Raw genomic sequence first — 10531 nt, forward strand, 5'->3', positions numbered from 1 at the left:
TGATCTCCTTCCTCACATTACCGAAGGTATTGTTATCCCAGCGCCCGAGGCCTTTTGCTAGAGCATCTATCTTCCCTTTCAAATCTGCTATTGTATCCACTCCAGGGCCCTGCCAATGTTGTTGCACCTACTCTTGGAAACCATCATGTGATTCCCACATCATCTCATACTTAAAAGTTTGCTTTACGAGCCTGCCCAGTTGGCCTTCGGTTTCAAGCAAGATGGGGCTATGATCAGATGTGGCAGCCACTTTGTGCACTAATCTTGCATTTGGGAATATAGACAGCCACTCCGCAATAGCTAAGGCTCTGTCTAATCGGACGCGGGTATAGGTTCCTCCTGCGACCCTTCTTTCGAAGGTCCATCTCGGTCTAGTGAATCCCAGATCAGAGAATCCGCAAACATCGACGGCATCACGAAACCCATTGACCTGTGTCATGCTGCGGTGGCTTGATCCCTCGTACTCGTCCAAACACAAGACTTCGTTGAAGTCCCCCCAACACAACCAAGGACGATCCGTCGCCGAAGCTAATGATCGAAGTAGATCCCATGTTATACCTCTTTCCTCCACCCTTGCTTCCCCATAAACCACCGTCAATCTCCATTGTTCCACCCCCGGCATGGTGATGAGTGCATCAATGTGATATTCCGAGTAACCAAAAATCTCAAGCTTTATTGAATCATTCCAAAAGATCCCTAAACCTCCACTTCTACCAGAGCTACTAACAGCGAAACAAAGATCGAACCCTATTGAACTTGCCAAGCTTTCTACTCTTCCTCCAGGGAGTTGAGTTTCCACAATGCATGCCACCATTGGAGTATATTGCCTCACAAGATTGCGAAGCTCACGAACTGTCTCGGGTCTACCAGCCCCTCGACAGTTCCAGCAAAGAAGACTCATTGAGCCCGACGGCGCTCCTCGCAGGAGCCCGCCAAATCGCTCATAGTATTTGTTATTTTATGTGGTGAAGAACTTGCCTTGTACTTCTTTCGATCCCTTGGTGCAACATACGCCTGCGGAGGTGGTGGAGTATGCTCTGGGAGTTCAGATGCCTCCCTCATACTGGTCGTGGACTGGTGATCACCCCCTTGATCCATCGGCCCTGCTGTAGTAGCATTGGACATGTCTAGCCTCTTCTTTGCAGAAGATTCCATCTCGGGTGGTTCCCTATCGTCCTGCTCCATCTGCATTGGTTTCATTGGGCTCTCAGCCGTGTCCTCAACATTCTCGTCCTCGCTCATCCCTGCCTCCTGCGAAAAGTGTTTCTTTGCTGCATTCTCTGTTCGACTGTTGGAAGTAGCCTGTCCCTGCGGTCCTCCACCCCTACCGCGACGGCCCCGAGTACGTGGGGGGTTTGAGCTACGCTGGGGGTATTGATTTGCCACTAATGACCGTCTGATAGCTACCATCCATTGGCCATACTGTACCTCATCAGGGCCGTGGACGCCATCTCCACACTCCTCCAGAACATGTCCCATGACACCACAAACCTCGCAGAAAAATCCAACTTTCTCATATTTCACCGGTACGAGGAGGGCTTCCTCTCCTCTGATCTTCAGCGGAGTAAAACGAACAAGGGGTTCATCTATTTTGATTTTGACTCGAACCCTTACATAATTCCCTTCAAAGAATCTGTTAGGGTTCATCTCCACGCTCTTCACCTGCCCAATGCGCCGAGCAAGTTGGTCTAGTATCCCTTCTCTCCGATACAATTCAGGAGTGTCATGTATTTGTGCCCAAACTTGCACCCGATCCAGAGCAACCGTATGCGGTTTGCCCTTGCCATCGTATTCCTCTATCACCACCATTAAACCCCTGAAGATCCAGGGTCCTTGGTGCATCACCCTGTTCCAATCCCCAACACAGAACATCTGAATAATGAAGAGATTATCGTCCGCTTCTCGTATCCCCGGATCATATGCCAAGCGCCACACGAACTTCATCGTGGTTTTGAAAGACTCAGCGCTGAAGGGTTTGGTAGTATGCACTTTTGCCATCGTGTTTCCTCTGAGAACCTCGAGATTTCTTCTTCATCCACCATCACTGCATCTAGCTCCGCCCCCTTAAGCTTCATATTCCTCATGGGTGCCTCCAGATCAACCGACGCTTTCCCCGTTCCACCACCCTGACGAGGGGCACCAGACGAGGACGCCATTGCAAGGGAGGGAGTCTCGCGGGGAGGATCCGTTGCGAGGAAAGTATCCAATCCTCAACAGCGATGGTGATCCGCCGGAGTAGAGACCCTAAACCCTAGTCGCCACTAGGGTTAGTCATGTGCATTTCCATAAATAGATGTCTACAACGTGCCATGATGGGCCAACCTATTATACAATGTATTTAAAAAAAATTATGAGCTAGCTAGGATTCGAACCAGGGACGATAACCACCCATCCAAGTACTTGGATGTGCTAGACAAGCTTATTAACGTTTTACTAGTTATTATTTTTTCAAAAATTTCTGCACAGTTTTCTCTTTTTCTTTTATCATTTATCATTTTTCTTTTTTCTCGTTCTTACTATTTTCTTGATCAATTATGATGAACTTTTTTGATATGAATGAATTTTCTCAATTTTGATGAATTTGTTTCACTCAAATTCAATTTTTATTTCAAAAAACCGATGATTCTTTTTCTTCAAAATTGGTAAACTATTTTTACTCAAATTCAATGATTTGTTTTCAGAAAAACGATGGTTTCTTTCTTCAAAATTGGTTTACATTTTATCAAAATCTGTGAACTTTTCCAAAATTTGAAAAGAACTTCTTTTCAAAGTCGGTGAATTTGTTTTCAAAATATGTGAAAGTTTTTCAAATATCATGAACTTTAAAAAAAATGAAGAACTTTTTCCAAATTTATTGAGTATTTTTTCAAAATCAGTGATTTTTTTCCAAAAAAGCAAACTTTATCAAATTTCAATTCAAATATTACTGATATTGGTGAATTTTTTTCAAATTATTAGTTTACTTTTCAAAACTACTAAAACGTTTCAAAAACATTGATGAGTTGATTTTCAAATATGATGAAATTTTTTAAAATTATTGAACTTTTTAGCAAATTTGATGGATTTTAGTATATTTAATGAACTTTTTTGAAATCCCAATTTTCTAATTCTTGTTTTTTTTATTTAATATTTTGTCTTTTCATAAAGTCAACCGTTGAAATAAGCCTGATCAACTAGGAGCGAGCCTGTCATACCAACCAGGGGTATTCGTCAAGGTGATCCAATCAGCCCCTACCTTTTTCTTCTTTGTACTGAAGGATTGTCATGTCTGCTTAAATAACAGAAAAACCAAGGAGTGCTACATGGTATTAAAAATGGTCGTCTTGGTCCTGCTATTTCTTATTTACTGTTCGCAGATGATAGTATTTTCTTTGCAAGAAGTGATAGGAGGAGTGTGGAGGCTTTGAAAGAAACACTTCAGTTATATTGTCAGGGGTCGGGTCAAAAGATAAATCTAGATAAATCTTCCATTTTCTTTGGTAATGGTTGTCCAGAGGAGATCAAGAATGAGGTTAAACATAGCCTGGGTGTTTTTAATGAGTCTCTCCAGGATTCATATCTTGGTATGCCAACTGAGGTTGGGCGATCACCTACAATGACTTTCAGATATTTGTATGATCGTATGTGGAAGCGCATCAATGGTATGTCTGTTCGACCTTTATCTAGAAAGGGAGTGGAGATCTTATTAAAGTCTGTGGTTCAGGCAATTCCTACATTTGTGATGAGTTGTTTCCGTTTACCTGTTGGTACATGTGAGCAAATGAGGAGAACTATCTCTGATCAGTGGTGGGGGTTTGCTGATGGTAAAAGGAAAATGCATTGGAAATCTTGGGATTGGTTGACATGTCCGAAGTCTATGGGTGGAATGGGGTTCAGAGATATGTGCATGTTTAATCAAGCAATGTTGGGCAAACAATGTTGGCGTTTACTTACAGATCCAGATTCTCTGTGTGCGAGGGTTCTTAAAGGCCGTTATTTCCCAAACACTGATTTCTGGGATGCAAAATGTCCACGATCTGCTTCCTACACATGGCGGAGTATTCTTCATGGTATGGAGTTGGTTAAATCTGGAATCCGTTGGGGTGTGGGAAATGGTTCTACAATCAAGATTCAAGAGGATAATTGGATCCCGGGAGTGAATTCTCAGGTCTTGCATTTGCTTTCTCCTCTTTCGGCCGGCCAGAAGGTTAGTTCTCTTTTTGCTGAAGATGGTTTGCATTGGAACGAACAGCTAGTTAGGTCAATTTTCGATGCTGCTGTGGCGGAACAAGTGCTTCAACTTCCTATCAGTCGTTTTGGTGACAGTGATTTTGTTTCCTGGCCTCATACTCGGTCTGGTACATTTTCGGTCCGTTCAACATATCACTTGGCTAGAATGACAAAGGTTTATTCATCCCATAGTATCACAGGCCGTGGTATGTCCTCTAATCTCCATTGTGAAACCAGTTCATGGAACAAACTCTGGGCGATCAAGGCACCGGGGAAAATGATAATTACTCTATGGAGGTTTTCTCATGATTGCCTCTCATCTGGGATGCAGCTTCATGGGAGAGATATTCCTGCATCTAAGGTTTGTGTTCATTGTTCTGTTGAGGAGCGTATTGAACATGCTTTGCTTTTTTGCCCATATGCACAAGCTGTTTGGTCTGATATCAAAGGTTATTTCGATGTGCATCTTTGTCGGAATGGATTTACAAATTGCAAATCATGGATTTTTGATTTCCTGGATCGATGCGATGACCTTGCAGCTACTGTTTTAGCAGTCACATGTTGGCATATTTGGGATGCTCGTAACAAACTCAGAGAAGAAAATATTCACCAGCACCCGTCTAGTCTTGCTCTCAAAATCAAAGCTTATGTTGATATGATTGTGGAGCACTTGTTCATTAACAGACCTAACCATAGGCGTGAACCTTTTTCAATAGCATCTTGGGTTCCGCCGCCGGCAGGTAAAGTGATGATTAATGTGGACGCTGCTCTCTTTTCCAATACCAGGAGCATGGGGGCATGTGTAGTGATGCGAGATCAGTTGGGAGCTTGTATTGTTTCCTACGGTATTGGTGTGCCTGACGTTTACAATCCTGAGTTGGTAGAGGCAATTGCTATCAAGAGAGGCTTGCTATTTGCTTTGGATGAAGGTATCCAGGAGATTGTTCTTGCTTCAGATTGTTTGACTGTGATTCAACGTATAAATTCTTTGGTCATGGATCGATCTCCTTGTAGTCCTGTGATTCAAGACATCAAGCATATTAGAGCTTCTTTCAGTAGTTGTTCTTTATTTCATGTGCGCCGAGAGCAAAATGTTTCTGCACATTTGTTTGCTAGATCTTGTAATCAGCTAGGGTATCGTGTTTGGCGTGGTGTGGCTTCCGAATGCATCCGGAAATGAATTTGTATGAACATTTTGCCATAATCTATAAAGTGGTGTGTTATAAAAAAAACTAGGAGCGAGCGAGCGGCCAGTGGGACGGGCGCTCGCCGTATGGGCCAGCCACTCATTTGGTGGCTGTGAGCGCCAGATTTCTTAGTTGGCGCCTGAAGCGCCAACAGGAGCCAACTAGGAGCGAGACCTGTGGAATATCCCATTCGTCGCTCTATAGGAAGTGGTGCCGGCGCTTCACACAGTGCGGGGAAGGTACCGATTTTAAATAGGCTGGCCTATTTGACGGGTTGCACAGTCTCAAATTTAGGAATTTTCATTTTTTTTTCGGTTTTGTGAAACTTCTAGAAGTTTTCTTCATCCAGATTTTTCTTTTTTCTTTTTTCTTTTATGTTTCTGTTTCAATAAATGTTCTGGATTTTTAAAAAATGTTCTTCATTTTATAAAAATGTTCTGTATTTTCCAACAAATTCTTTTCAGTTTCAAAATTTATTCTTAAGTTTCAAATTTATTCTCGGTTTCAAAATTAGTTTTTAAGATTCAAAAAATGTTCGTGCTTTAAACAATTGTTCGCGCTTCCAAAAAAATTCATTTTTTTTTTCAAATTGTTCTTCATTTCATAATTTTATTCTCAAGATTAAAAAATGTCGTTCTTTAAAAAATCGTCCGCGCTTCCAAATATGTTCAGAAATTTTCAAAATTGTTCTCGGCTTAAAAATTATTTCTCAAGATTCAAAAAATATTGGTGCTTTAAAAAATTATTCGCGCTTCCAGATTAGTTCTTTTTTACAAAAATGTTCTTCGTTTCAAATTTTTGTTCTCAAGATTCAAAAAAAATTCATGCTTTCAAAACTTCCTCGCGGTACCAAATTTGTTCAGCATTTTTGGAAATTGTTCTTGGTATCAAAATTTGTTCTCAAGATTCAAAAAATTTGTTCGCCCTTTCAAATTTTTCGAGGTTTTCAAAATTGTCCCCTTTTCAAAATTTGGTTCTCAAGATTGAAAAAATGCTTATGCGTTAAAAAATTGTTCGCACTCCCAAATTTGTTCATGTTTTTTCAAAATTGTTCTAGGTTTAAAATTTTATTCTCAGGATTCAAAAACTATTCATGCTTTAAAAGATTTCCTAAATTTCGAATGTTCTTGCTTTTAAAAAATGTTACAAATTTAGAAAAAATATCAGTTTTCAAACTTAGTTCATGAATTCAAAAAATGTTCTTCAAATTGGAAATTTATTTTTTTGCTTCAAATACGAAAAATATTGGAAAAAGTAAAGAAAGCGAACTAAAAAAGAAATAAAGAATATAAATAAGCAGAAAATAAAAGTAAAAGAAAAGTATATTCTATTTTTTTGAAACAATAAAAAAATAAGCTGGGTCGACCCAGTTGGGTGAGCCCCTGTGCGTTGCAAGATACGGCGGGTAGGAGCTCCCGTTGGAACCTCCAAGTCTATGCCTCGCTTCCTGTAAAACCGACTTGCGCCTTGCCTTAAGCACAGCGTGTAGTGGGCCAACGCAGTAGTTTTACTTTTATTTAGTTTCATTCGTTCATTAGATTCACCCGTTCTTTATGTGTCAATCTTACTTTCTTATTTTTTATAAGTCTAAAAATCCAAGTATACATATTTCAAAAAAATACTAACTGAAATTTTCAAAAACTTTGCCGCATGAAAAATTAATGTTCATGCAATTAAAATTGTGTTCATTCAAATTTACTATGTCTATGATATCTCATTTGTTACATTTTTATGAATCTTTTAAAAAAATCACATAATTTGTATAAATGTTGAAACCATTTGGAAAAAAATCATGAAATTTATTGAATCTTCACGGGTTTAAAGAATCATTTCATGACATTTCCAAAAAAAGGCGCTTTAAATGTAAAATTTGTCCGCTAACAAAAGCGGTGATTAAAAATATGTTCATAAAATGTCAAAAAAAATGCTCGAAGGCGACGGTTTGGAAGCTAATGTGCATTCAGAACTGTAAAGGGAAGGAGAGAGGCGAGCTACATGCTCTAGGGGAGGGGGCTGGCTTCCGGTGAAGAGATGGAGTAGTAGCGGCGGTAGCGGTGACAACAGATCCGCTTGGCCGGTGACACGAGTAAGAGGATGGGAAAAGGCTCTGGAGGGGGTCTGGGCTGTGAGGAGACCCCTGGTGCCCTCGGGCATCGTGAGGCCGGACGACGACGACGACAGAGGTAGTGTGTGTGCACATAGCGTTGTGGCATGTGAGTCGTGCGGTCATCACATGCACTAGCGCTCTAGTGCACGCATGGTTGCCAAAACTTTGTCCTACACGTTAGACTTAACAGATATCTTTAGGTCTCTAGGATGCCAATTATCAATGGTTAGTGGATGAGATCGAACTATTTAATACAAAATAAATTTTGACAGGGAGTTGTTTGCACCATGCCACTGATTTTTGGTGTTAGCTACAGGGCTGATTTTTTATGGGTGTTAGAGAGTTGCTATGGTGAGTAGACTTGTGAAGTTTTGAATCATTTGGATAAGACTTGATGGTACTTCCTTTAGAAAGGGACCCTCCTTAGATATATATATACCCTTCTATGTGGTATATAGAAATGATGAATATATATCTAGGAGAAGCTCTGCAAATTATTTGGGAGGCTAAAATTGTAGCTCCTTTAGAAATGGCCCACATGTGACATATTGGAGCTTATGAAGTAAACTTCATTTTTTCTCTTGGTCCCATATTTTAATAGAAGCTCAAGATAGATGCCAAGATCATCTCCAGAAAGTGTGTGGCACTTTCGAAATGTATAGCTATTTCTAAAGGTTGAATTCTCCTAGAGGGCAGAAAAAATAAATCTATTTTTAGATGAAAAATATTGCATATGACATGTCAATATTTTTGTGGATATGGAGTTAATAAACATAGGAGAGTGTCTATAAATTTTTGGGCATCCATCCAAGCAATGGGAATTAAGGTTCCTTTTTGTAATGGTGGAGTTAGGGTTTAGTTCCCGGCAACTGGAATGAGGGTTTTGGAGCAAAACCCCGAGATAAATATTTCTAGTGGAAATGAAAACTTGAGGAGGATATATGTAACGACTAAGATGCGGTCCTTTCCTATTTAGGGGGCGATGCCTCAAAATGGAAAGAAGCGCATCTATGCGTTTCGCAAGCAAGATAAACATAGCACATACATAATTAAAGAATGACAAATAGGGAATCATTTGCCATCTCACATAGATAATATCAGAGTTTACATCCACACATTTATTCAGACAAGGTAGTTCCGCTACGGACTACATAACATAAGAAAAGGCTATGCTATCCCGCATGGTTGCCCACGATCACGACCACGGCCTCAGTCTTCTGGATAGTTCACGTACAGGTGGTCGTTCTCCTCATCGAACTGCCACGCCAGCTGCGTGCCATCGGGATCACCTATGTCGGGCGTACCTGTACCTGTTGGGGTGTTGAAGTAATCTGTGAGTCACAGGGACTCAGCAATCTATGACGTTGGTACCGAAACTAGTCAAGTTATTAGGTGAGGAAGGTTCAGTGTTTAGGTTGCAGCATCCTAAGCATTTATGGTGGCTATCATACGGAGAACAGAGTTATAACTGTGGTGGTCTACGCGAGCGGTTGAAGACTAGGTGATCACTAAGTGATCCTGAACACCTACTTACATCAAACATAACCCCACCGTGTTCCCGATCGAAGAGAGGTCTTCGAAGGGGACAGTCACGGTTACGCACACGGTTGGCAATTTTATTAGATTAAGTTCAAGTTATCTATAACCGGATGTTAACAAATAATCCATGTTTCCACATAACCGCGGGCATGGCTTTCCGAAAGATTAAACCCTGCAGGGGTGCTCCAACTAGTTCATCACAAATGGTCACGGGTCGCAAAGTAATCCTCTATCAAAAATCTCGTGATCTCGTCGGATTCCTTAGAGGAAAACCTCAACTCTGGGGAGAACCAAAGCTTCACCAGGATTCCTATATGCAAGATATATCACAAAGGTAAGACAAGACTAGCAGGACCTCCCGTCGTGTCGACGACCCCGATAAGAGCCGCGTATCTCAGTCTCAGGACACGACGGATGAGCGACGCATACAGTGGTCTGATAGAAATCTCTGAAGTTGCCATGAGTTGGCCCCGCACAGTGCTCTGGTTTGGACCAACACTCATGAGGAGCACTAGCCAGGGTTGTTGATTAATTCCTCGGGGTAGCTATTCCCTATGCAAATTATTATTAGGTGATTAGCAAATTAAAACCAATGTTGGGTCCTGCCGGACAAGTTTTAACACTACACGATTTATCAAGGGGGTCCCCATAACAACCCCGAACGTGTTAGGAGCGACCAGTTATGGAATCAAACACCGGTAGCCGGAAACTAAGGCGACAATAACGGAAAAAATCACCCGGCAAAAGGCTAGGCCTTCCTTCATTAACCAAGTATATAGGTGCATTAATTAAATAGAAGATTTAAATATAATGATATCAAAACTCATGTTATCACATGAGACAGCTGTCACCTGCAACTAGCAAAGCTAACATTACAAGCTGAGCATGCCTGCTTAGGCATACAACATTAGCTAGGAGGGGAAGGTGTTTGGGTTTCATCGCAATATGAGGAGGCAATTATATCAAGTGGTAGGCAGCGAGCATATGACGAAGGAAACGTGAATCTAAGCATAACAAAGCTAGAGACAGTATCAAGTTCACGGTCATCTTGCCTGTGATGTCTTCAGCTTGGAACTACTCTTGTTCGTCCTGCACGTACTCTCCTGAATCCACGTACTTGCTTTCCGATCCCGGTGCTATCCAATATAAAAACAACAGCCAATGAACAACAACACAACATGATGCAACAAACACATGATGCATGAGATGAGAATGTAGCATGCATCTCTATTCTAGTCACTTGCATATGCATGAGAAGAAAAGACAAACTTCTGGACAGAACTTCACTCTAAGATATCTTGACATGCATGAAGATGACATGAACAGGTGCATCACGAGAAAACGATGCAAAAACATATAAAGAACTTTGAGAACGGAGCTATGGATCAACCGGAAACTACTAAACAAAATATGGAGTCCTACGGATCAAATCCACCACAAGCACACTCCAATGGCACACATCTGGTATTCCCAGGTTGCCACATGATCA

Source organism: Hordeum vulgare, chromosome 6H (assembly GCF_904849725.1).
Source record: "Hordeum vulgare subsp. vulgare chromosome 6H, MorexV3_pseudomolecules_assembly, whole genome shotgun sequence".
NCBI classification, from domain to species: Eukaryota; Viridiplantae; Streptophyta; class Magnoliopsida; order Poales; family Poaceae; genus Hordeum; species Hordeum vulgare.